The sequence below is a fragment of the Sturnira hondurensis genome, unplaced genomic scaffold (assembly GCF_014824575.4).
Source record: "Sturnira hondurensis isolate 20B ecotype Veracruz unplaced genomic scaffold, ASM1482457v3 Scaffold0003693, whole genome shotgun sequence".
NCBI lineage: Eukaryota > Metazoa > Chordata > Mammalia > Chiroptera > Phyllostomidae > Sturnira > Sturnira hondurensis.
In genome coordinates, this window is record NW_028076324.1 from 323,121 (window position 1) to 350,429 (window position 27,309).

General features: G+C 38.7%; 1 non-coding gene and 1 pseudogene across 1 annotated transcript; one reads left to right on the forward strand and one right to left on the reverse strand.

Annotated features, from left to right (window-relative positions):
* The first annotated feature begins 15,280 nt into the window (after positions 1 to 15,280).
* On the forward strand, positions 15,281 to 15,387 carry LOC118984656 (U6 spliceosomal RNA). The gene has a single exon (XR_005065950.1). It is a non-coding gene; the product is annotated as a U6 spliceosomal RNA (small nuclear RNA).
* An 11,345-nt stretch (positions 15,388 to 26,732) lies between these two features.
* On the reverse strand, positions 26,733 to 26,837 carry LOC118984653 (uncharacterized; annotated as a pseudogene).
* Between the last annotated feature and the right edge of the window lie 472 nt (positions 26,838 to 27,309).

A 27,309-nucleotide genomic window follows, 5' to 3' on the forward strand; every position in this document is an offset into this window, starting at 1 on the left:
TTGTAAGATGGCTCTAGTAGCCAGCTTAGTTGTCTCTGACTTCATTTGAAACAATTTTGTTAGACTGTATTGTGACAGCTGTCATATCAGCATGCATTAAAAAAATCACAATTGGTGACTTTTGGTGTAGCTATTTTAATATTGAAGATGGAAGAAGATATACAGCAATTTTGGTGTATTATGCTCTATTTTTTCAAGAAAGGTAAAAATGCAACTGGAATGCAAAAAAAAAAAAGATTTGTGCAGTGTATGGAGAAGGTGCTGTGACTGATCAAACATGTCAAAAGTGGTTTGTGAACTTTCTTGGTACTATTGGCATTCTGGCTACATAATTCTTTGCTGTGGGGCTGTCTTATGCATTGGAAGATGTTTAGCTGCACCCCTGGCTTCTACCAGCTAAAAGCCAATACTAGGACACAGTCAACAAACTCAAAATAGCCAGATCAATGAAGTTATTGGTAAAAGTGAAAAATGCATCTTTTATTTTATAGAAAAAACTAAATGGACTTTTTGACCAACCCAGTACTTTAGAAGATGGACTCTCATGGAATTTTCACCTAGTTCACCAGTACCAAATGGCTGGACTTATAGACATAATGGCCATTTGAAGACATGCTCCTCAAGCTTTTAAGCAATAGGTCATCCCCCAAATGGACAGAAATTTTACCCAAGGTTCTAATACTGCTTAATTCCCAGACCTCAATCCTGCAAACACCCAACACTAACCACCAGTCTTCTCCAAAGAAGCAGCTTTGGGACAGGAAGCTTTGGAAATCTTTGATGTTACAGAGAACATCTTTTCCAGCACTCACCAGATGGATTGTTACCATCTTTTAAAAATTTCTCCATTACAGTTGACATTCAGTATTATTTTGTGTTAGTTTTAAGTATATAGCATAGTGATTTGACAATTGGATTTTACCATTTTCATTTTTTGATGGACTTGATTGGGTGTAGATTGTGCATTGTGAGCCCATGGTGACAAACCCATACTAAATGCTTAGAGAGCATGATTATACAGATTTTATTGTCCCAGACAATTGGCCAATATCAGCCACAAAGCTAAGGCCCCTGGCTTTGCCTTGTTATCCAAGTGAAAATGGCCAGTTAATGAAACCACATTTATCAGAAGTTTTATAAAATATTGAAATTATTGGTCCAGGACCCAATGGTGGAACTGTGTGGATCACAGAGTGAGAAAATGAGGCCCACCCAGTGGATGCCAGTCACATTTGGAACTAAATTCCACAAAGGAGCCCTGGAATCCAGGAGCCCCTATCAATGGACAAGGCCCATGCCCTACCCTACCTTAGAAGAGGTGAATGACCTCTCTCTCCAAAGCAACCACAGTCTGCCTGTGGTCAGTGTCTAGACTGCCCACCAGGAAGGAGGCCCCTGCAATATAGCCACGTGCAGATGATCTCCCTTGGTGTGTATAGCCTGAGTAAGGGGTAGGGTTGCAGGTAGACTCCTGTCACTGAAGACACACTGGAACAAATTCAGCCAGGTGCAGAAGTGAACCACAGGACAGCTGAGCTCCAGGTACTGGCAATCCCTGTTGGAAAGACTGAATTCAGGCAGCATGCCACCAGGCACAGGTGCTGACCCAGAGAGCTCAGCTCCCTCTGTGTTAACTAGTACCCGTGGAAGTGATGGTGCAGGGGTTGCTCCTTCCTTATAATTAAATCCCAGACAGAATGGCCTTCCCAATGCAATCAAATGAGACCCATCTGGTTGGCAGGGCTCTAATGAGCCTACTGTAGTTATAATGGGGTAATCTCTTGATTGTAAAGCTGTTATCTACAAAATGTCCCTACAATTGGCTCGTCCATGAGCCCAGAATATATGCATTGGGGGTGGAATCCCTACAGAGTTTGATCCTAAACATCATGCACTCCTTTGTAAGGTACACCCCTGAGGATCCAACTTTGCTCACTGGGATCTGCTCAGCTAGCAGCACCATGCTTGTAATTCCATCCTGATGCGGGCCTCTAGCATATATATCCAGAATTTAACACCAGCCAGACTCTCCAACTCCACCTAAATAAGCCAACTTTTCCTGGGCTGGCCTCAACCACCCCCACCTACACCAACAACTGAGACAGCATTGCTCCATTCTAAGGGTTTGTCATTGGAGGTGGCAGCACTGCAGAGGGTGATGTGACAACTAAAGAGACCCATGAGGGAGCCAATGAGCCTCGACCACTCTGCACATTGGGATTTCCACTCCCTGCAGACTGCCTCTGCATCTAGAGGGAGGTGACTGGTGACTACAGCTGATCGAACTTGAGGACACTATAGAGGACTATTTTTTTTCTGAAATAGCTACACTGCTTGCCTCACGAACCTTGCCTCCATCAAAAGGCTTGCAAAACCATAAGTTATCTGCAGACTGTCAGGAAACACTAGGCATCACCTTACCTTTATGCCCAGCTGGACAATATATTCTAAACCACGCTACCCATAATAAGGCACTGCCTTGCAAAATCTCCCGATTGACCTGCTTAGACTCCAAGGTAGGGACCTCTTGCCACTGTTTGCTGCTCGATATACTAGATTATGGCTTTTGGTTTCCACTGACCCATCCATAACAGACTCTGCCCCTCTTGTTACCATACCATCACCACCAACCCCTTCTCTATACAGCAAAATGCCATCTCTGCTCCTCACCACATTAGTCCATTAGTCCCTCCCCAGGGCAAACTATCAAGCTGCCCCACACCAGGTTTTTTGTCTTTTCCAGTTTAGTATATTTTAATAGCAAACTTACAATAATTGCACAGAATGACAGATAACATTAAGAACACATGCTTGCAGGAAGGACAACTCAGATGAGTATAGTGGATAGAGGACACTGTAATAATGCTGCAAACAACATTTAATTTCCATCAGTAAGAAGTTGTTAAAAAATTTAAAATGTTGGCCTTGACCAGAAAAAGTTAATAGGTATATTAATAATTGTTATAAAGTTGAATTACTGAAATTGGTCACTGAAATAGGTTGGCATCACCCTCTATGTTAAAAATTCACACACAAATAAAAATGGAGAAACTGCCAATAATCTGATTTGGGGCCCCAATTTTTCCACCTGCAGCCGTATACTTAGATACCTTTAGACCACTGGGAAAAATATATCCCATGTTCAGAACTACCAACAACAGAGAGAATTGTGTTTTGACAATAAAATGTTTCCCATCGCAGATTCAATAAGACGAACGTATTCATACACATTTCTGCGATGGCAGTCCAGGCCTTGCAAATAAAACAATGTTGGATCTGTCCCCCCAGTGCCAGACCTGCAGCCAGACGTCACCGCCTATCTCGGGGCTCACTAGAGCGGTAAACCCTTTGTGCTAACTCCCTTTAAATCACCATGAGACTCATTTAAACTAATGCAATGTAGGTCACACTGTGGGCAACCATAAAAAATAATGAACTTTACATGGTGCTTTCTTTTTTTTTTAATTTAAATTATTTTATTGTTGTTCAGTTACAGTTGTATTTTCTCCCCACCCTTCCCCCTGCCCCCTCCAAACCCACCTCCCTCCCTTGCTTCCACTCTCTCCCTTGGTTATGTCCTTGTGTCCTTTATAGTTCTTCCTGAAAACCCTTCCCACTGTCCCCTCCTCCCTCCCCTCTGGCTATTGTTAGATTGTTCTTAATTTCAATGACTTTGGTTTTATTTTGTTTGCTTTTTCTTTTATTGATTATGTACCAGTGAAAGGTGAGATCATATGATATTTGTCCCTCACCACCTGGCTAATTTCACTTAGCATAATGTTCTCCAGTTCCATTCATACTGTAGTAAAGGGTATAAGCTCCTTCTTTCTCTCTGCTGAGTAGAATTCCGTTGTGTAAATGTACCATAGTTTTTTTTTTTTTTGACCCACTCATTTGCTGATGGGCACTTGGGTTGCTTCCAGCACTTGGCTATTGTAAATTGTGCTGCTATGAACATTGGGGTCCATAGATTCTTTTGGATTGGTGTTTCAGGGTTCTTAGGAGTGGAATCCTAGCAGTGGAATTGCTGGGTCAAAAGGCAGTTCCATTTTGAATTTTCTGAGGAAACTCCATACTGTTTTCCACAGTGGCTGCACCAGTCTGCATTCCCACCAACAGTGCACTAGGGTTCCCTTTTCTCTGCATCCTCTCCAACACTTGTTTGTTGATTTGTTTATGTTGGCCATTCTGACTGGTGTGAGGTGGTATCTCATTGTGGTTTTAATTTGCATCTTTCTGATGGCTAGTGATGTCGAGCATCTTTTCATGTGTCTCTGGGCCCTCTGTATATCCTCCTTGGAGAAGTGTCTGTTCAAGTGTTTTGCCCATTAATTGGTTTTTTTTTTTTTTTTTTTGTCTTCTGGAAGTGGAGTTGTATGAGTTCCTTATATATTTTGGAGATAAAACTCTTATCCGAGATAGCATTGGCAAATATGTTTTCCCATATAGTTGGTTCTCTTGTCATATTAATGCTGTTTTCTTTAGCCATGCAGAAGGTTTTTAATTTGATGAGGTCCCATTTGTTTATTCTTTCCTTTATGTCTGTTCCTTGCTTTAGGGAACATACCCATGAAGATGTTGCTGAGTGGAATGTCTGAGATTTCCCTGCTAGTGTTTTCCTCTAGGACTTTTATAGTGTAAAGACTTATATTTAAGTCTATTATTGACCTTGAATTTATTTTTGTGTATGGTGTAAATTGGTGATCAGTTTCACTTTGTTTGCATGTGGCTGTCCAGATCTCCCAACACCTTTTGTTGAAGAGACTATTTTTGCTCCATTTTATGCTTCTTCCCCTTTTGTCAAATATTAATTGACCACAGAGACTTAAGGTACAGCATCCATTTATGACAAGAAATACTTAGCAAAGTGGGAATAGAGGGAGCATTCCTCAACATAGTAAAGACCATATATGACAGACCTACAGCCAACATCATATTCAATGGACAAAAACTTAGAGCTTTCCCACTAAGATCAGGAACAAGACAAGGATGCTCACTTTTATCAGTTCTATTCAAAATAGTACTGGACGCCCTAGCCACAGCAATCAGACAAGAAAGAGCAATAAAAGGCATCCACATTAGAAAGAAGGAAACAAAACTGTCATTGGTTGCAGATGACATGATAGTGTACCTAGAAAATTTTATAGACTCCACCAAAAAACTACTCAAACTAATAAATGAATTTGGTAAAACAGCTGGATACAAAGTCAACACTCAGAAATCAAAGGCATTTTTGTATATCAACAATGAAACATCAGAAACAGAAGTGAGGAAAAACACCCCATCTGATATTGTAACAAGAAAAATAAAGTACCTAGGAATAAACCTAACCAAGGAGGTAAAAGACCTGTACTCAGAAAACTATAAAATACTGAAGAAAGAAATTAAGGAAGACATCAACAAATGGAAGCATGGTACCATGCTCATGGATTGGATTAGAAGAATTAACATCATCAAAATGGTCATACTACTCAAAGTGATTTATATATTCAATGCAATCCCTATTTAAAGTACTCACGACATATTTCACAGATAGAGAACATTTCAGAAATTTGCATGGAACCATAAGTGACCCCAAATAGCTGCAGCAATTTTGAGAAAGAAGAACAAAGTAGGAGGGATCACAATATCTGACATCAAACTGTATTACAAAGGCCATTGTAATCATAACAGCCTGGTATTGGCATAAAAACAGGCACATAGACCAATGGAACAGAACAGAGCGCCCAGAAATAAACCCATGGTAGTACTTTGTAAAGGCTACCCACTACATTCAAAGTCTGGACTTCATTCTGCATACTTGCTTCCCCCTAGTGGTAAATAATGCCTCATTCATATTCCACAGTGGACCTGACTCAAGGGGCCAGGAGCCAGTCCACATGATCCTGCCTCACCCCGTAATCTACCCACAGAGATAATCCACATTATTGCAACACCGTTACTTTAATATTCGAGCCACCTTTTCCCCTCCTGGTACCTCTCTGCTGGCTACCTCCTGCTTACATTAATGAAGGAGCCATTTGGATCCCTAGTCTGTTGGGACTGGCTATAGTGGGCTCGCAGGTATACGAACAGGTGCTATTGCTCTAGCCTATTGGATCAGACATTAAAAGCCCCAGTAATTATCAGCCAGCCTAAACAACCACATGCAGACACTGCACCACACACAGAGTCCCATGCAGCAACAGCGTGACTCACAAGCACAAATGGATGTAGTTAACTGGTTGGTGGTACATTCTGTGTTGGCTGAATGGGATGGAATCTGTTCTACAGAGGGTACCTGCCCATATATTGACAATTCGAGATAGGCATAGTCCACCCTCCAGATGTCTCAAAGCACACAGAGGTCATATATAATTAAAACATTCCCACAAATGCAGCATTCCCTGAGGCCCCTGATATGTTCTCATGGCTCTCACCACCCACCTGGGCACACTGGCTGAAAATAAGACCTCAAACAGTAGTGAGTCTACTTGTCATTATTTCCATGGCTTCATTATTATTAGCTTGGTTGAATGTGCTCTACAATGGCTTCAGAAACAATACCTATGTCCTATAACACATCTGCTTCACAAATCATTGTTATTCCTGATGCCGAGGCATAACAGGATAGATTGTTGAGCGTTCAGCTAAACTACTCCATAATTGTGCTTATTGGCATGCATTCTGTGTGGCCCTAGTGGTCTACAGAGGCCTAGAATGGACACTAGCTCCTCCCATTAGCATATGCCCTAGATAACAGCCCCAAGAGTCATGAGTAAATGGAAGTTCCTGATGTGACTACCCCAACAGTGCTTGCAAGAAGCCTCGTCCATCTCCCAGGGTACCTCCTTTGTGCACCTGCATATATAAGACTTACCAAACCCCCACTTTAGAAAAATCATTTATTTTTAGAGAGAGAAGAAAAGAGGGAGAAAGAGAAACATCATTGTGTGGTTTCTTCCTGCACGCCCCCAAATGAGGACCTGGACTGCAACCCGGGCATGTGCCCCAGCTGGGAATCAAGCTAGTGACTCCTTGGTTCTCAGGCTGAAATTCAAGCCACTGAGCCACAACAGCCAGGGCCCCAAACCCTGATTTTTTTGCTTGAACTGATCAATTCACTCTTAGCCTGGGAACCCCAAGCATTCCACCCGCTGATCCTAATGAAAGCATGTGCCCCAGGTCCTGCTATGTGCTCTGCCTGCACTCTGACCCGGCCTCCCCACATGGCCCCTCCAGTTGGGCTGTGTACTTCCTCCAGGATCTCTAAGTAATAAACTATATTTCACTTTCCCTCTGTTAAACACCTATTCACCATCTGACAGTCCAGGGCTCTATTTAACCAATATTAATTTTACAAAGTCACAAATAAATGTATATACATGTAAAAATGTATGTATTGGTAATCTTTCAAACTTTTATAAGCCCAATATTTCTCTAGTTTCATATACTTTAGGAAGAAAGAAAAGTGTCTTACAGAGAAAACAGAGACTTTAACCCTGAGATTTTAAATTGACCTTACTTGTAGTTATTTGTAAAACCCAGTTCAGTATTTTCTAAACTTTCCTGAAAACTTAAAGAAAAGGCATATTTGATCAGTGTCATTTTTTAAATACGGTCACTAATATTTCTAGTAACAATCATTCCATTCAGTTTAAAAATCACACTGGGCTGAACTTTCTGCCAGAAAATCTTTGAACCACTTTTCCAAGATTCCCTTCCCTCCACCTTTCAGAGTTGGAGTTGGCCAGAGATGCATCTGAGTGAGATTCAAAAATAAAGAAGCAGCCATTGTCCCCAAAGGCCTTGGGGACCAGACCCATGGAGGGGAGCTGTAGGACTGCTCTGTTTCACCGTGTCCTTGTTCTACACATGACTTAGGGGGACACAGTTCAATACAGAGCAGCAGTCAATGCTTTTGCAAATTCCGTTGTTAAAACCGAACATGAAAAGTTACATGCCTAGTTTGTCAAGGCACAGAGTCATCTAAGTATCTTAAACCTGACCTATCCATATTTTAAATAAAAGCAATATCTCAAATCTGGTGTGAATCATAAGTTACTGATGATTTATTGAACACAATTGTACACTGAATGGACAGGTTCTGCTTCCATCAAAAAGAGTCAATCACTCAAATTTCAATTTATGATCCCTTTGTGTAATCTCAAAATTGCAAACACTTTATAACATGAAATCAATTTAAATATCCATTCCAAAATGCTTTTTAAAATGTATTAGCATATTCCATTTGCTATATAAAGAAAATTCAGCTTTATAACATAGTTGTTAATATTATTATCATTATTATTATTTTGGCTGAGGCAGTTGGAGAACATTGTTAATTGCTCAGTGTTAATCTGGTGAGTTTTCAAAACACCTACAGGGTAAATAAATGAGCATTGCATGCAAATTAATTCAATATCTTACTGTCTGAAGAGAAAGAAACAACGGTTCAGTGTTTCTCATTACAAAGAGTACTTCTGGGCTTTCTAGTGGAAACAAGTTTGCTTTCTGACTTCAGACACTGTTTTCTTGAGCTCTGAATTATTACTTCTTAAAATTGCAGTCATCAGATTCTTTGGTGCTACTCTGAATTTTTAGAAAGAATCCAAAAACTTGTGTAAGAGGAACTTGAGTATCTTCAGTTAAATATTTTGTCTGTGCAGTATAAAATGATCCTTTCTGTTACTCTGGACCTTATACACTCAAACTTAATGATGAAGAGATGGCCTTTGCCTGTAAGCACACCATAAATGTGCAAATTCTGATGTCTCTGCTAGATCTGATTTGCAGCAAGTTGCTTAACCTCTGTCTGGGTTTTCTTTTTCATAAAACAAGGATAATAATTTAACACAGAGCTGTTAGAAAGATTAAATGATTTGATGTTTGAAAAGTGCTTACTTAGCCTAGAATATAGGCAAGAGTAAAAAAATAGGTATTTTCTAAATAACATAGTTTAAGCAGAAAAGATATGAAAAACAAAAGAATTTGAAGAACTCAGAAATAAGATGACAGAACCAAGAAAATTATAAATCAGAGGAAAATACTAGAAGTTGAAGCTAAAGATTATAAAAGTAAAAACAATTCATAATGCTCTAAGAGAAACAGATAAGGGGAAAATATTTTTTAATCTGTAGAAAATGATAAAAATAATGTGAAAAATAGGGACTAAGATTGGAGATTTTAAAAAGCCAGCATATAGGTAATATGAGTCTTGAAAAAACAAAAAGGGTAAGAACAAATCCCAAACTATTATTCAAGAAAATGTTTAAGTATACAACACCCGCCCCCACCCAGCACGCAAAGAGCATGCCATGTGTTGTGAGAGTATCAATTCAGAATAACCAGCACCAAAGCATACGCTAGTACCATTACTAAGCTTTAAAATATATAATCCTTTTTTTTGGCATGTAAGAAAGTGAGGCTCATGCCTTATAATGAAAGAAAGAAAATTAGATTCTTAGACTTTTGGAGAGTATCACTTTATATCAGGGAAGCTGAAGTGCTTAAGAAACTAGAATGTGAGGCAAAAGTTTTATATTCTAAAACTGTCACAGTATAAAGGGTGCAGAAAAACTGTTATAAATATGCAGAAACTCAGGAAAACAGTTTCCATGAATCTTTCTTGCAGAATCTCCTGGAGAATGAGCTTCATGCAAGCAAAAAAACTAGAATGACACCAAGTGAAAGACTGATAGTGAATCTTAAGTACGTCGGTACTACTAGAATAAGAGAACAAGAGGACAAGAAGTGGGAGAGTATAGAACTGGTTCCATGTTCTGACAGTGCAGTTACAATACTGCCATCAACAAATGAGTTGAATTTATTTTGGTGTATGATGTAAGTTGGTGCTCGAGTTTCATTTTTTTGCATGTAGCTGTCCAGTTCTCCCAACACCATTTGTTGAAGAGGCTATCTTTATCCCATTTGATGATACTGCCCCCTTTGTCTAATATTAATTGACTGTAGAGATTTGGGCTTATTTCTGGGTTCTCTATTCTGTTCCATTGGTCTCTGTGCCTGTTTTTATGCCAATACCAGGCTGTTTTGATTACAGTGGCCTTGTAATACAGTTTGATATCAGGTATTCTGATCCCTCCTACTTTGTTCTTCTTTCTTAACATTGCAACTGCTATTCGGGGTCTTTTATGGTTCCATATAAATTTTTGAAGTGTTTGTTCTATGTCTGTGAAATATGCCATTGGGTGCCCGTCAGTAAATGAATGGATCAAAAAACTATGGTACATATACACAATGGAATTTTATGCTGCAGAAAGAAAGAAGGAGCTCCTACCTTTTGCAACAACATGGATGGAACTGGAAAGCATTATGCTGAGTGAAATAAGCCAGGTGTTGAAGGACAAATACCATATGATCTCACCTCTAACAGGAAGCTAAACAACAAAGCAAACAAGCAAGCAAAATATAACCAAAAACACTGAAATAGAGAACAGGCTGACCTTGACCAGAGGGGAGGGGGGAGGGAATTTCAGGGGAAATAAGGGAGGGATTTAGAGGAACCTATATAAAGGATACATGGACAACAACTGAGAAGGGTGGAAATGGGAGGGGGGGGGAGGATGAGGGGTGGGATGGGATGGGAGTAATAGACAGAAAACTGTACTTGAAAAATAATTAAATAAAAATTGAAAAAAAAATGAGTTGAGGCCCTGGCTGGTGTAGCTCAGTGGATTGAGCACGGGCCTGCGAACCAGACAATCGCGGTTCGATTCCCAGTCAGGGCACATGCCTGGGTTGCAGGCTAGTTCCCGGCAGGGGCAAGTTCCCAGTAGGGGATGCATGAGAAGCAACCATACACTGATGTTTCTCTTCCTCTCTCCTCCCCTTCCCCTCTAAAGATAAATAAATAAAATATTAAAAAAAAACAAGTGAGTTGAGAGTGGAAATTGAATATATACAAAATTCACCTGGTTTCGGTAATCATAACTGGATTGGTGGTACAATATTGTTATTCTTTTTCTTAAATACTCAAATTGTTATGTTGTATACCTTAAACTTATACAATGGTATGCCAGTTATAGCTCAATAAAACTAGGGAAAAAGTGTTTTATTCTGAAACTGATGAGTGTTAATTGTGGGTTAAAGCAGATGAACGATTCTAAATTTTTTTATTCCCCACATTAGTGAGAATCAGGCAGGATTTTCGAGGAAGAAAGAAGACACAATTTAATAAATATATACATATATATTTATGTTAAAATTCTATAGTTTAGAATTTGATTGGAAAAAACTCAATGTGAATTCATATAGTACAATATTTCTTTTTTTATTTATTTAACTTTTGTTCAAGTACAGTTTTCTTTCTTGTATTCCCAGCCCTGCACCCCCCCCAGTGCTCCCCACCCCTCTCCCATCTCCGCCCGCCGTCTTAGTTATTGTCCATGTGTCCTTCATACTTATTCATGTGAGTCCATCCCCTTTTACTCTGTGCTTCTCTCCCCTCTACCCTCTGGACCCTGTCAGCACGTTCTGTATTTCAGTGTCTTTGGTTACATTTTGCTTGCTTGTTTGTTTTGTTGTTTACATTCCTGTTAAAGGTGATATCATATGGTATTTGTCTTTCACTGCCTGGCTTATTTCGCTCAGCATAATGCTTTCCAGTTCCATCCATGATGTTGCAAAGGGTAGGAGCTCCTTCTTCCTTTCTGCAGCATAGAATTCCATTGTGTAAATGTACCATAGTTTTTTGATCCAGTCATCGACTGATGGGCATTTAGGTTGCTTCCAACTCTTGGCTATTGTAAATTGTGCTGCTATGAACACTGGGGTGCATAGGTTCTTTTGGATTGGTGTTTCAGGGTTCTTAGGATATACACCTAGCAGTGGAATTTTCTATTTTTTTAACTGACAAGGCCTAAAAACCGTAAATAACCCAATTGCAATGAGCATCCCTAGGCACACACATCCCTAGGCACACATCCCTAGGCACACCTAAGCAAATGTGGAGAAAAGAAACATTTTCTTATATATTCCAGCTTAGAAATGAGAACTAAATGGTAGAATATCACCACTTTAAGCCCCTAACGAGTTAATGGGTCTAAGCACCGAATACGAACTGTTGCTAGCATGTGCCCCCAGACAAGAGCTCAGTTCCGCCTCCACTTTTTCAAAGGCATTAACAATTCAAGTTAGTCCAGCCTCTGCACTCAGATGGAAGAAGATCGTGTCGAACTGCATCATTATTAGGCAACACAATTAACATACAATTAACAGGTTAGAGAGCCTCAATTTTTCATAAATTGAAACTTAAAAGATATGACTTTAATGGGCAAGATTACATCCATAATTGCCTAGCAATGCACCTTTGTATGATGAAATCATAAAGAAATACAAAATAATTAAAAATTAATATGGTTACATTTGCAAGAAGAAAAGGAAGCATGATTAGTATAAGTCCTATGAAGTTTCTGGGGTGTCTGATAGGAGTTCTAGTTTCTTGACCTTAGTGGCGATTAAAGTGTCTACAATAATTTACTACAATACACATATGCACATGCATACATATGAAGTCTGTCTGGAAAAAATCCAGCCATTGTTAAAATGAGAATGGTTTGCATGACATGGATATAACCTGGCAGCCAAGGAAAGTGGACCGAAATGCACATGTGTGAACAATGATGACTACACTACACTAGTCAGTGGGGGTGGCAGATGCCACTGAGTGAGCATGTATCTTGTTGGGACATCACATTCAAAATGACTGAGTAGAGCAACAAATAAGCATCAAATTTTGAGTTAAGCTTGAACAGTCCTCCAAAGAAACTATTCAGATGATTCAGAAGGCTGCAGCTATGGGCAACTGGTGCTTTGCAGCTTCATCATGACAATGTGACCGCTTGTGCATCATGTCTGGTTCAGAATTTTTTTGTGAAACTTACATGACTCAGGTGACTTGGCCCCTCTACAGCCCAGATTTGGTGCCCTGTGACCTCTGGCTTTCTCCAAAACTAAAATCACCTTTGAAACCAAGATCACCTTTTGAAAGGGAAGAGATTTCAGACTGTTGATGAGGTTCAGGAAAATATGACCAGGCAGCTGATGGCAATTGGAAAAACTATGTAAAGTCCCAAAGTGCCTACTTTGAAGAGGACTGAGGCATCGTTGTCCTATGTACAATGTTTAGTGTATCTTGTGTTTTCTTCAATAACTGTCTCTATTTTTCATATTGCATGGCTGGATACCTTCTGGACAGACCTTGTACACACCCACACATATACATACATACACATGGATACACACATATATGTACAAACACAAATATACTGTCATATGATTTAAAATATTTTACTTTTAGTGTCTTTAAATTGGGCATGTGGAAAATATCCATTGAATAAGTGATAAAGGAAAACATGTTTTTAAAAAATTTCTGACAGAAACACTTTTTTTAAAAAGAGATTTTGAGCCCTGGCTGCTGTAGCTCAGTGGATTGAGTGCAGGCTTGCGAACCAAAGTATCTCAGTTTGATTCCCAGTCAGGGCACATGTCTGGGTTGCAGGCCAGTTCCCAGTGAGGGACCCATGAGAGGCAACCATACATTGATGTTTCTCTCCTTCTCTTCCCCTCTAAAGATAAATAAATAAAATCTTTTAAAAAAGAGAGATTTTGATTTATTGATTTTTAGAGAGAGGGGAAGGGGAGGAGAAAGAGAGCTAGATTTACATCAGTGTGTAGTTGCCTCTTGTGTACCCTCTGCTGGGGACCTGGACCACAACCCAGGCATGTACCCTCACCAAGAATTGAACCAGCAACCCTTTGGTTTGCAGGCTAGCACTTAGTCCACTGAGCCACACCAGCCAGGGCTAAAGGAAAACAAGTTTCACAAAACCTGATTTCAGACTATAATTCCTCTAGTGGTACTTTCTTATATTTTATGTATAATTATGCCATAGAAAAAACCCTTACACACAATTAAATAGAATCTAGTTTATAAATATATATTTGTTTCAAACAAATAGAGTAGATTGAACATGCAATCACTAGAAGTAAAATTCCATTTCATTTAACTTCCTAATACAAAATAACTCAGAAAAAATACAGACTTCTGCATCATTACCATCACTGATAGTGCATGGTAGGATTTTTATTGACTTAAGATTAAAAATGATGCCTCTGATCACAAAGGCAAGCAAAGTATTTTTGTCTACTAGGACAGCTTCTAAGGATGAGAAAGTATATCTGGGCTTTAATTCTGGAGACTGATGTTGGTATGATTCCATAAAACCATTAGAAAACAATATTGTAATGGGAGGAGTTATGAATTTTTACATGATTGTTATTGCATATACTGAAGCTAAATAGTACTGTATCAAAATGTTGCTCCTGACACGTTTATCTACCATATCACAGTGTGCCATTAATGAATTGCAATTAAACATCTGTAGGCTAAAATTTTCACACAGAGTAAAATATTTAAACAGAAAGTTAAATTAAATAGCACTTACACATTACTTATCAAAGGCAGTAATGTGGAATTAACATGTAATTAGGAAGTGTCATACAGATGACTCTACAAAAAAATGTGCACTCTGTCTGCCATGGTATGGCTTTCTGGAGGTGACTACATTTCTACGTCTCTCTGCAGAATGAACTGGGTGTGGCCATGTTATTAGTGCAATTAATTTGTGCAACAAAAATTTTTATATTGTGGTTCATTTCCTGGTTAGGACTTTTAAAAAGTACATTTGGCATGCCTGTTTATTCTTTTTTCTTTTGCACTGAATAAAGAGAAATTTAAGGCACTACAGGAATGGCAGACAGAGCCATAGAAATGAAGCCAGGTTTCTAAAACATAAAGTACACAATGCTGCCCACTAACAGTAAATCCATGTGGGACCTTAAATGAAAAGGAATAAAATTGCATTAAAACACTGAAAATTCATGGGGAGGGGGCGTGTTATTAATAACAGACACCTGTGTACAGAGTCTGGCAGTCTCAGTCAACATTGGTTATTATATTTGGGCAAATACTTAACATTTCTAAAAAAGCATATTTGCATTTATTGTATGAATATGAACACAGTACTTTTAAAAACTGTAAATGTACAGCTATACATAAAGCATTATGACAGTTTTTGGTATGTAACTGGCTCTCTGGAAATGACAATATTATTAACATTATCTTTAGAGCAAGCCAATATAACCATAGGTTCTAATTTCTTAATTTTCTGGCAATCTATTGAACAGAGGTTTATAAAATTTTACAAGCAGGATAGTAATTTTTTAATAGAAGTCATTGGATTTAGTCGTATGCATGACACACCTACTTTAAGAAACAGCAGTGCTCGCTTCGGCAGCACATATACTAAAACTGGAATGATACAGAGAAGATTAGCATGGCCCCTGCGCAAGGATGACACGGAAATTCGTGAAGCATTCCATATGCTATTAAAAAATGAATGGGTCAAGATTGAAATTAGGGAAGAAATCAAAAAGTTTCTGGAAACAAATGAAAATGAACTCACAACAATCCAAAACTTATGGGACCCAGCCAAGGCAGTCCTGAGAGGGAAGTTCATAGCAATACAGGCTTACCTAAAGAAAATAGAAACATTTCAAACAAACAACCTAACCCGACGCCTGCAAGAACTCGAAGAACAACAGCAAAGACAGCCCAGAGAAAGTAGAAGGAAGGAAATAACCAAGATCAGAGCAGAATTAAATGACATAGAGACTAAAAGCACAATTCTAAAGATCAATGAATCCAAGAGTTGGTTTTTTGAAAAGATAAACAAAATAGACAAACCTTTAAGTAGGCTCATCAAGGAAAGAGAGATGACCCAAATAAACACAATCAGAAATGAAAGAGGAGAGATTACAACTGATACCACAGAAATAGAAGGGGTTGTAAGGAATTACTATGAAGAACTGTATGCCAAGAAATTTGAAAACTTAGGTGAAATGGACAAATTTCTAGAAAAATATAATCTTCCAAAACTCAATGCAGAAAAAGTAGAAAGCCTGAACAGACCAACAGCAGCAAATGATATTGAAGCAGTAATCAAAAAACTCCCATCACACAAAAGCCCCGGACCAGATGGTTTCACAGGAGAATTCTACAAAGCGTTTAAGGAAGAGCTAACCCCTATTCTTCACAGACTATTCCAAAAAATCCAAAATGATGGGAAACTCCCAAACTCTTTTTATGAAGCGAGCATTATCCTAATTCCAAAACCAGATAGAGACACAACAAAGAAAGAAAACTTTAGGCCAATATCACTGATGAACATAGATGCTAAAATCCTCAACAAAATATTGGCAAATCGCATCCAACAATACATCAAAAAGATCATACACCACGACCAAGTGGGATTCATCCCAGGGATGCAAGGATGGTTCAATATCCGCAAATCAGTAAATGTAATACACCACATAAACAAAAGCAAGGACAAAAACCACATGGTCATATCAATAGACGCGGAAAAAGCTTTTGATAAGGTACAACACCCATTTATGATAAAGGTACTCAGCAAAGTGGGAATAGAGGGAGCATTCCTCAATATAATAAAGGCCATATATGAAAGACCTACAGCCAACATCATACTGAATGGGCAAAAACTGAAAGCTTTTCCACTAAGATCAGGAACAAGACAAGGTTGTCCACTTTCACCACTTCTATTTAATATAGTATTGGAAGTTCTAGCCACAGCAATCAGACAAGAAAAGGAAATAAAAGGCATCCAAATCGGAAAGGAGGAAACAAAACTGTCACTGTTTGCAGATGACATGATAGTGTACATGGAAAATCCTATAGACTCTACCAAAAAACTGCTGGAACTAATAAATGAATTTGGCAAAACAGCGGGATACAAAGTCAATATCCAGAAATCAAAGGCATTTCTGTATACTAACAATGAATCAGCAGAAGCAGAAATCAAGAAAAAAATCCCATTCGATATAGCAAAAAGAAAAATAAAATATCTGGGAATAAATCTAACCAAGGAGGTTAAAGACCTGTATGCAGAAAATTACACAACACTGAAGACAGAAATCAAGGAAGACACAAACAAATGGAGACGTATACCGTGTTCATGGATTGGAAGAATTAACATCATCAAAATGTCCATACTACCCAAAGCAATTTACAGATTCAATGCAATACCTATTAAAGTACCAATGGCATATTTCACAGACATAGAACAAACACTTCAAAAATTTATCTGGAACCATAAAAGACCCCGAATAGCAGCTGCAATGTTAAGAAAGAAGAACAAAGTAGGAGGGATCACAATACCTGATATCAAACTGTATTACAAGGCCACTGTAATCAAAACAGCCTGGTACTGGCATAAAAACAGGCACATAGACCAATGGAACAGAATAGAGAACCCAGAAATAAACCCAAATCTCTACAGTCAATTAATATTCGACAAAGGGGGCAGTATCATAAAATGGGGTAAAGATAGCCTCTTCAACAAATGGTGTTGGGAGAACTGGACAGCTACATGCAAAAAAATGAAACTCGAGCACCAACTTACATCATACACCAAAATAAATTCAAGGTGGATAAAAGACTTAAATATAAGCCATGACACCATTAAAGTCCTAGAGGAGAACATTGGCAGGAAAATCTCAGATATTTCACGCAGCAACATTTTTACTGATATGTCCCCTAGAGCAAGGACTATAAAGGAAAGAATAAACAAATGGGATCTCATCAAAATAAAAAGCTTCTGCGCAGCTAAAGAAAACAGCATTAAAATAAAAAGACAACCAACTGTATGGGAAAACATATTTGCCAATGATACCTCAGACAAAGGTTTAATCTCCAAAATATACAAAGAACTCACACGACTTCACTCTAAGAAGACAACTAACCCAATTAAAAAATGGGGAAAGGACTTGAACAGACACTTCTGCAAGGAGGACATACAGAGGATCCAGAGACACATGAAAAGATGCTCAATATCACTAGCTATCAGAGAGATGCAAATTAAAACTACAATGAGATACCACTTTACACCGGTGAGAATGGCTATCATAAACAAAGCAATAAACAACAAATGTTGGAGAGGGTGTGGGGAAAAGTGGACTCTGGTCCACTGTTGGTGGGATTGCAGACTGGTACAACCACTATGGAAAACAGTATGGAATTTTCTCAGAAAACTATAATTGGACTTGCCTTTTGACCCAGCAATTCCACTGCTAGGATTGTATCATAAGAACCCTAAAACACTAATCCCAAAGAACCTATGCACCCCGATGTTCATAGCAGCACAATTTACAATAGCCAAGAGTTGGAAACAACCTAGGTGCCTGTCAGTAAATGAATGGATCAATAAACTATGGTACAGCCCTGGCTGGTGTAGCTCAGTGGATTGAGAGCGGGCCTGCGAACCAGACAATCGCGGTTCGATTCCCAGTCAGAGCACATGCTTGGGTTGCAGGCCAGTTCCCTGCAGGGGCCAGTTCCCTGCAGGGGATGCACAAGAAGCAACCATACATTGATGTTTCTTTCCTCTCTCCTTCCCTTCCCCTCTAAAAAGATAAATAAATAAAATATTTATAAAAAAACAACTATGGTACATATACACAATGGAATTTTATGCTGCAGAAAGAAAGAAGGAGCTCCTACCTTTTGCAACAACATGGATGGAACTGGAAAGCATTATGCTGAGTGAAATAAGCCAGGTGTTGAAGGACAAATACCATATGATCTCACCTCTAACAGGAAGCTAAACAACAAAGCAAACAAGCAAGCAAAATATAACCAAAGACACTGAAATAGAGAACAGGCTGACAGTGACCAGAGAGGAGAGGGGAGGGAATTTCAGGGGAAATAGGGGAGGGATTTAGAGGAACATATGTAAAGGATACATGGACAACAACTGAGAAGGGTGGAAATAGGAGGGAGGGAGGGAGGAAGCACGGGGGTGGAATGGGATGGGAGTAATAGACAGAAAACTGTACTTGAAAAATAATTAAATAAAAAAATTGGGGGGATAAAAGTTTGTTGAATTAAAAAAAAAGGAACAGCAAAGTCACAGCCATCACCTTTGTATCCTGTAAAATGCCTCTCACAGCACTTTACCCATAGACAAGAAAAGAAAGCAGGACACATAATATAGGAATAGTTTCATGACACTCATCTACCTAACACAGTGTGAATAAATGTCAGGCTGAATTCCTCCACAACACTATTAACATGTGGCTTCAAAACTCAAATGGCTTCTGTCACTGTGTGCCTCAAACCACTTAATTTACATGCAATTATTCTTAAAAAGTTGTCTACTGTTACATTATTTTGTGAACTACTTCCAATTATTTCCTCCATTCAGCTTGAAAAAAAGATAAAATTCTAATTGTGAGCACAGCATTTTCATCCCTGAATAAAACAATTTTGACCTTGTTGGACACAGACATTTCTATTGTAAATCTATAATGGTTTTGTACTACAGATCTCCCTAGACATTGCTAGTTTTCAGAGTACCTTATCACCAATATGTGCATGTAAAATCAAGAATTAAACCAGGAAGGCATACACCCTTACATTTCCATTTTATCCCTGCAGATAAACTTCAAGGGTAATTGTTCTTCACTTACCAAAAAAAGTTCCTTTTATAAGATTTCCAGTCTTTTTAATTCCAATATCCAACTATAAATGTGATGAGTCATATTAGGGTATGAATTAGGAATATAGAGATAAGAAGGGAGAGAGACCATGGTATTATTTGACTTGTAAAGCTTCCATATGAGTCTGGGGTAATGAGACATGTCATAGGTCTCATGAAGACTCTTTATGAACACTGTTTGAAAGGAAATTATGAAAAGCTTTTGAACCAGGTTAGTATGACTCAAAATACACATTGGAGAAAAATTTTCATTTAGTGACAAAGGATCTAGGGCATTTAAAATAGATTCCATTTATGTTTTGTATTCAATCCTGAAACCTTTTCAAGGATTGATGTTAACTCAGGTTTGGGAAGTTTTGACAGCTGAATAAATGCTGATGCTTTCAATTAATTGTTCAACAAAATGCTGTTATAGAGTTAGAATGATAGCTAATTACAAACATTAATAAAAGTAAAAGGGTCGATTGACTTGTCACTAGAATCTGTCAGGAATATACCAAAACTTAAAGGCCAGTGTTTGAGGATGAAAATGAAATGTCAGAGTCTACTTGTAACTTTCAAAAACAAATCAAAGTATGTAAAAAGCAAAACAAACCAGCAATGGGTTCACTATTGGAAATAACTTGGCTGTCTTTTATGAAGGGTGCCACAGACATTGTCCTCACCGGTGAGGGTAGAGGGGAGTTTCTGGAAAGTTCGGTGATGGTTGTCCTCCAAAGGGGGAGTGGAAGATTATAGATGCTCCATGGAATGGGGATCCCTAGTTTTGCTTGGGATATTTATGATCTGAAATTATGCAGGCCAGAACACACTGCTTAAAATTCAGAGGCAGCAAAGCCTGAGAACAAATTGTATTGCCATGACCTTCAGAGATCTCTGAAGATGGCAAAGAGGGCATGGTTCTAAGAAAGGGAGGAAGCTGGTATTAATTTACTTGCAAAACAATACAGAATATAATGGAGATTTGCAAAAGGCTCACATGAAACTGTGAAGAGAAAGCCTAAGTTCAGAGTAATGTCATCAAGATGGTGACATAGACTGTTCCTGACTTTAGTTCCCCTCACAAGACCAACTAGCGACTATTCATAGAGAAGGCACCATTGTGAAATATCACAACAGGGATCTGTGGCCCCCCTGCCACAGATACCAAGAAGGACTGCATTAGAAGGACAAAAGGAGTAGTTAAGCTCAGATTGCCTCACCCCTCCCCCAGGTGGGCACAATGCCGCACTAAGACTGTCCTTGGGACCTATGGTTTCCTCGGTGGGGGGTGGGGGGAGGAGAGAGGTCAAGGTGGAAATCTAGCTTCTCCAGCATTGTGGGTCACTTCCCTGGAGGCCAACCAGATTTCGGGTCTTGGGGTCTCCCAAGAATACCTATTCATCACTGTGAATACCTACTCACAGTAATGCCCAAGTGGATGCTTCAACCAGTAGCCCTGCCTGGAGGAAGGGCCAGGATGTTGGCCCCATTTTGCCAGGTAACTTGGTGCACAGTTCTGCCTGATTTGAGAGCCCAAACTACAGTTTTGCTGGTCATGGTGACTGTTCTGTGACCCTACCCAGGCAAGGAAGCTAATTCATAGACCTGCCTACTGCTGAGTGCCACCCCAGCTCCACCTGACCAAGAAAGCAGGCCAGAGCACCTGAGAAGCTGCACAACAGACAGAACTTCACTGGAGAGCCCAGCCAGTGGCTCTCCCTACCTGCAGACACAAGGCAAAAGCTCCATTTAGCCAGGGAAATGAGAGCACAAATCAGTACAAATGTCTGATTTGAGACCTCAAACAACAAGCCTTGACAGTCTTGGAGCCTGTTCTGCAGCGCCCCCCTCCCTCCCCTTGCCAGGAAGCTAATTCACACTCCTGCCCCCTGTTAAATATGGCCTACTGCTGCTTCTGACCAGGAAACCTAACCAGAGCCCCCCCAAAGTTGCATAGCCCATCTGATCACCCCACTTACAGTGAGTTGCACAGAGCAGAGCCAGCCACTGACTCTACCTATGAAGAACAAAGCCAGTGGCTCTGTCTGGCCAGGGAGCTCTGAATGCGGTTCTGTCAGATTCCAATCCCCAACAGGCCAATATTGCTGGATGAATGTAAATGTACAAATGGTCGATACTGGCAAGCTGAATTCAGCAGCATATTAAAAGGACCATACATCCTGATCAAGTAGGATTGACTCCCGGAATACCAGAATGTTTCAACATATGCAAATTAATAAATGTCATATATCACATTAATAGAATAAAATATATGAATTATATCGTCATCTTAGTAGATGCAGAAAAAGCATTTGAGAAAATTAAATATCCATTCATGACAAAAACTCTCAACAAATAAGGTATGGAACAAACATACCTCAACGCAATAAAGGCTCTGCATGATATACCCCCAGCTGACACCACACTCAGCAAAAAGAAAAAAAAAAGCAAGGCCCTAAACACCATCACTTGTTCTAAGGCCCATGATACCAAATGCAGATTTAACACTGCCCTAATTGCTGTTTTAACCTTTCTTGGAAATGGTCATGACCAACCAGTCCTGAATTTGCGGGTCAAGCATCGGTTAAGGTGCTTTGTCTCCTGGGCCTTCTCCATCCCTGCTCTTCTTAGAAATAAGGCGCCCTCTGCATGATAAAACCCTTGCCATTCCCTTCCCCACAAAGAGGATGTCCTGTTCTAAAAATAAACCTTTTTTTCTTTTGTTAAAGACTTCCTTGCCCCACCTTTCTTCCTATTAAAAACCTTCCATTTAGTATAACCCCTAAGAGGCCTTTCTAGTTACTAAATGTAATGCTGCCTGATTCATGAATTGCTTAATAAATTAGCTCTTTGAATTTACTCAGTGCAACTTTGTTTAACATTATAGTGAGATATAGTTTGAGCTATATTCATATGCAGTGACTTTCATTCAACCACATAATATATGTTCTTTTTGTATCTAAATTTAGAGTTATAATTAGTATTAACTGTGAATATCAGAATCCTGAAGGAAATAAGGGAGCAAGTCACATGTATTGAAGTCAGTACTATTTTTATAAAGAAAATGTAGCCTTGCTTTTATGTGTTTTTCTCAAAGTGCTGGGAAGAAATGATTCAGGCCAGAGTCTAATTTATCTTAGTTACCGCCCCCTGACAGCACGCTAGACAAGTGGGTGGGTTTCATAGGTCTCATTGTGGGCTGTAACTGCAGTTGTAGCCAATTAAAAACTCAAGCATGATAAAACTTGGCAGTGCCAGAAAGATCATACTGAGCTTGACCTAGGAAATAAGGAAAATAGAGACCTTTGAAAGCTCTAGGGCCATAGACCAATGTTTGGAATTGAAAACTGAATTCACTATTATTCTTGGCAGTAAAATAAAATAAAAATAATCATTGAAACAAAATATATTTACAACGTTAATTACAACTCTCAGAAAAACACAGCAGTAGGTTGTGATTGGCAGATCTTCTAAAGTATATAAATAATTCTAAAACTTAATTGTTTTATTACCTAATTTTCAAAGATGATTAGCAATAACTAAGATAGGAGTAGATTTCATTAATCTAGTATTAAATTGAAGTTGTTTTCATAAACAAAATTCTGTTTTGAAATTTTAATACAAAAACTTGTTACAGAATATAAAAACAAACAAGTTGACAATGTCAATAACAAATCAATAAAAATATAAAGAACTAATAAAACAATAATACTAGTAAAAACAAAAGACATTGCACTCATGTATGAATGGCTAATGCACATGACCAGCTGCTCAGCACCTTTAGTCTTGAGGGGAATGCAGGCTGACATCACATGAGGGGCATCACACACCGACTAGAATGACTACAGTCATTTGACTACAGTCACAGCCATTTATCACCACAACAAAAAGATATTCAATACCACGCATTGACCAGGATAGAGAGAAATTGAAACCCTCATACATTACTGATAGGAATGTAAAATGATATATATATATATATATATAGTCACTCTGGAGATCAATTTGGCAGTTTCTGAAGAAGAATAAACTTACCAAAACCCCAGTAATTCCATTTCAGGTTATGTTCCAAATGGAGTAAAAACGTGTCTCTATAAAAACCTTTAAACAAGGGATCTTAGTAACTGTACTCACACAGTATCAAAAACGTTAGAACAATCCAAATGCCCATCAGTGTGTGAACTGATAAACAAAGTGTGTTCTCCATACGATGGAATACTACTTAGAAGCAGAAAGAACAAATTACTATGCATGATGCTACAACACAGACAAACCTCCAGAGCATTACACTAAGTAAATGAAGCCAGGAACTAACAGCATTATATTACATGATTCCATTTAAAAGATATTACACAATCTTTTCCAAAAAAAAGAAAAGGGGGAGAGAATACTTCCCAATACATTCTATGAAGCTGCTATCACCCTGAACCAAAACCAGATAACAAATGCTGTTAAATGAAGAAAACCACAGGCTAATATACCTTGAGTATAGATGGAAAGGTTCTCCACGAAATACTAGCAAAAAAAAAAATCCGTCAACATAAAATAAGGATTATATTCTATTATCAAGTGGAATCTATCCCAGGAATACAAGATTCATCAATTTTCAGATGCAAAACAAAGGTGTTAATTAATTTTTGGATGTGAAACCACTGTATTAATAGAATGGCAGAGAACATACAACCACCTACAAAGATCTAAAAAAGCCCATTTGGCAAAATGCAAAACACTGTTTCTAATGAGACTCAACCAACTAGGAATAGAAAGAAATTTCAACATGAAACAGTGCGTCGGTGAGAAAACCCTCTCTATAGCACACTTAATAATGAGAAACTGAGTGCTTACTTCTTAAGATTGGGAACAGTAAAGGATGTCCACTCTTGCTTCCATTTAAGATTGTTCCGGAGGTTCTACAAAAAATTAGACAAGAAAGAAATAAATGTTATCCAGACTGAAAAGAATTAAATGCAGTACACCTGTCTCTACTTATGTATGATATTATCTTACATATAGGAAATCAGGAATCTACAATAAAAAGCTACTAGAACTAATAAAAAAAGGCAGTAGCGCATAAGATCACATAAATAGCAATTGTGTTTTTGTACACTGACAATGAACATTCTGGAAATAAAATTAAGAATAAAATAATTCCACACATAATAACATTAACAAATCAAATACTTAGGTATAAATTTAATGAAAGAAATTCAGAACTCATAGTGCAAAATATTGTTTAAAATTTTTTAAAGACCTCAATAAGTGGAAGGACATTCCATGTTCATGGAACAGATCAATTTTAAACAAACTTCTTGATGAGTGCATGATTGGATTGTGGATTTTTATTGGCTCTGACTAAACTTGGATACCAGAGAAATAAACACAAATTGGGACTGAAGACTCACTGGGCCCACACAGTCAAACAGATTCGAGATGGTATTATTCACCATCTCACAAAAACCTCTCTCCAGTTATGAGTTTGTGATGCCAACACCGGCTTCCAGTGTTAGTGCCACGTCCAGACTCAGAGTTCCCAAAGGAAAAAGTCTGACTATCTCCTTTGTTAATCAGCAGGCCATTAATAGATACCTAGAGTTCATCCTGGGGAAGTTTTGGGAGGATGTGTATTTTGCCTACTTTCGGTAGAATTAGAGAGGAACTTCCTCAAAAGAACTACTCTTTTCTTAATTGAGAATTACATGCTTATGATTTGTAATGAAATATTTTATAATAAAAATGGGCATTATTTGTGCTGGACCCTGTATACAAAACATTTTTAGCTTACAAACATAGAAAAACAGGCCACCCTCTCCATTTGGCCTAAGGTGATAGTTCACTGCCCTCTGCATTAATGAGATGAGTGTATCCTTAAGATAATAAATACTCTGAGTGACAATACATCATTTCTAATATTAAAACCACCTGTAGCTTCCTGACTCTGTCAGGGAAGTTCTAGCATGCCCACTTCATTTACACAGGAATGACGAATTTGAAGCTTTAAGGAGTCATCATAGCTGTGTATTAGAATAAACTCTAGATGTAACTTAGCAACATCTTAAACACTAAGTGATGACAGCTGGTACCCTGCTGATAAGCTATGCTGATAGCATACTCCATACCTCTCTGCCCAACACCCTTCAAGGTAGACTCTCACCTGTGTTTGCATGTTTCTGCTGGTATTACCCAGGTCCTTTTATTCTTCTGTTTCAAAAGCAAACTATTTCCTTGGGTCAGGGATGTATTTCTCTTCCTGAGTTAAGCTTACTCTTTTATTGATGGCACAATAAAAGAATTAGACAGATTCTTGGGAGCCTTGACTGGTCAAAGAGAAACCAGTGTCCTCTGGTAAAGGGTCTCATGGACCAAAGCACTCAGGGGAGCCTGAAGGTTCAAGATTATCAAGCACATTCACCCACATGTTTTCATTCTATCCCTCAGTGAGCCCCTCTTCTCTTTTAGGCCCAGAGTTTCGCCTAGGAGACTGTACATTCAATTTCCTTTTCTGGTCTGTAAACCCCATTTACAATTAAATCCTGGGCCTAATTTTCTGAACAGTCTGCCCTCCAGATACAGAAGACAGTGAGTGCTTTAAATGCTTCCATGGAGACTTTGTGACTTTCACTGCATGCTCTGTTTCAGAGTCGGATGACCTGAGTCTGTCATTTCCTTACTTTAATGCATTTAATAAAAGCCAGCTACCTTAATAATCTTTACAATTTCATTGTAAAAATACTTCAATTTCTAGAACTAGTGAAAAAGCCAATGCTTTTATTTTAAACTGTATTTCATCTCAAACCACTTCAAATGATTATTTTAATCATTTGAGTGCAATCCTACAGCATTCTGGGGTTATCCCAGTGCAATATCCCAATCCCCAGTGCAATCCTACAGCATTCTGGGGTTATCAGTACTATGCTTACAACTAACAGTGGTGTCTTTGCTATTATACTTTTGGGAAAGTAAATGATCTATTTCGATAATACCATCTTGATTTTATACTTTCTAGAATCACTTTCAGTGCCAAATATCTTAATATTTTAAATTTCATCTTGAAAAAAGCAAAGCTAAAGACAAGGAGTTGGATGCAGTTGAGTTTTTCAAGAAATGGAGGTAAGAGACTGTGGAATAAGAGATGATACAGGGTAGAAAGAAAAGTCATTATAAAGGAGTACTACTGAGTTACCATAATGGGTGACAAAAACTCAATGACACCAAGACATTTTCAATTAGCAATAATCGCACCTCAGATAAACCTCATTGGTTACGATACAGCCACTGTGCAAAGCTGACACCAAGGCATTTTAAGGAATGTAAAGAATGTCACCAAGATTTGTCCATCTGATGCATGGGAGAATAAGGTACACATTCACTGACTCTTGTCTCCTCACCATGGCTGGTTTCCCAATGAGTTGTCAGTACCTCAGTTGTATTTGCACTGAGGGACTCCAGTGGTTTGGAGAAGCCCCTAAAACAGGCTGTGATGAGGTGTGGGAAGCAGGGCCTGCAGCTGGCCTAGGGGTAGCCGCTGTAATTGTGACTAATTTAAGAAGGCTGAGGGCAAGTGAGGAGGGATGATAAAAGTCTCACCGCTACAGTCCCATAATTAATACAAATAGAAAACTACTGAGTGGATAAAGAATAAAGTAAGGATCTGTACTTGCTCAGCATTGGTTATTTTTCCTACAGTGCCCTGCAGTGTTGATAGCTGGCTTCTCTATGGTTTTGACACACTAAATTACAGGCTTCTTTGTTTATTTTT